Here is a 359-nt window from a genome sequence, read left to right as displayed (position 1 = left end):
AAAATTGGGGGGGGACGCCCATTTTGGGAGCAGAAAGAACCCCCCATCCCAGGGGGAAAGAACCCCCAAAGGGGGGGGGGCACCCATTCTGGGGGCAAAAAGCCCTCCCCAAATTGGGGGTACATCCAGTTGGGGGGCAGAAAGACCCCCATCTCAGGAGAAAAGAGTCCCCCAGATTGGGGGGGCACCCATTTCAGGGTTGGACCCCCCAACTCACAGAAAAAGCCCCCCCAAACTGGGGAGGGGACACCCATTTGGGGGTTCAACCCCCCCAAATCGGGGAAGGGACACCCATTTGGGGGTTCAACCCCACCACCACCCAAAAAGGGGGGTGTCACACCCCATTTGGGACCCCCAAC

The sequence above is a fragment of the Haliaeetus leucocephalus genome, unplaced genomic scaffold (genome assembly GCF_000737465.1).
Source record: "Haliaeetus leucocephalus isolate CR32 unplaced genomic scaffold, Haliaeetus_leucocephalus-4.0 Scaffold441, whole genome shotgun sequence".
NCBI lineage: Eukaryota > Metazoa > Chordata > Aves > Accipitriformes > Accipitridae > Haliaeetus > Haliaeetus leucocephalus.
Note: the sequence above shows the minus strand (reverse complement) of the source record.